The sequence below is a fragment of the Galeopterus variegatus genome, unplaced genomic scaffold (assembly GCF_000696425.1).
Source record: "Galeopterus variegatus unplaced genomic scaffold, G_variegatus-3.0.2 Scaffold5315, whole genome shotgun sequence".
NCBI lineage: Eukaryota > Metazoa > Chordata > Mammalia > Dermoptera > Cynocephalidae > Galeopterus > Galeopterus variegatus.
In genome coordinates, this window is record NW_007731426.1 from 84196 (window position 1) to 85009 (window position 814).

The window sequence follows — 814 nt, forward strand, 5'->3', positions numbered from 1 at the left end:
AGTTGTAAGGGGGGTACTTGCAGATAAGGAAGGCATGACTTGCATGTGTGTACAATCCTTTATAGCTGTGAAATAGGTATATTTGGAAACCTGGCACTTAGACCTCGCCAGTTTACATGAGTTAAAGTGTGCAGTTGGCTGGCACTATCTATTGTATATATTTTAGGGCCCTGAGAGGCAAGAGTGTCTGCATGGGCATTTCCAGTGGCTAGAAATCCTGGCATCCCTTGATGACCCTGAAGGTGTTAGGGTTATTGTGGCCTTGTAAGGTACTCCTTACTTGTATAAGCGAATGTGGGCTCCCGGAAGCCCAGGGAGAAGATTGGCTGCATATAAGCTGTATGTAAAAAGGTTAATGGGGTCTGGCACCTTTCGTAGGGCAAGGAGTGTAGCGAGCAGCTCTTTGTATTGTGCCGACCCATCACAGGGGTGAAAATGTGTAGCGGGGGCCGCCGGTGATGTGGTGCATGGGGGGTTGTAAATAATTACAGCAGCCCCTGATTTGCCACCGTCCGTGAAGACATTATAGGCATCTACCAGGGGTTTGGCAACAATAAGCTGTGGGTTAGTCCATGACAGCTCTTTGAAGGCAGAGACCCATTTATTGTTGCCATAGTGACAATCACCAACCGTGAGATACCCTTCTAGAGCCAGTGCCAGCCAGTTTTGATATTGATGACACTCAGGTGGGAGCATGAAGGGGGTTTTTTCCTTTAGCCTTGGGACATTGGCTTTTAAAATGACCTTGTCTTCTGCTACCAAAACATTGTCCCTTGAAGGGTGGGGAAGTATTGTTTCCTGAGCGGATCAGGGC

The 814-nt window shown here is 47.9% G+C and overlaps 1 pseudogene; it reads right to left on the reverse strand.

The window, feature by feature from the left end:
* Positions 1-276: 276 nt before the first annotated feature.
* Positions 277-814, reverse strand: part of LOC103604655 — a 68508-nt pseudogene continuing 67970 nt past the window's right edge.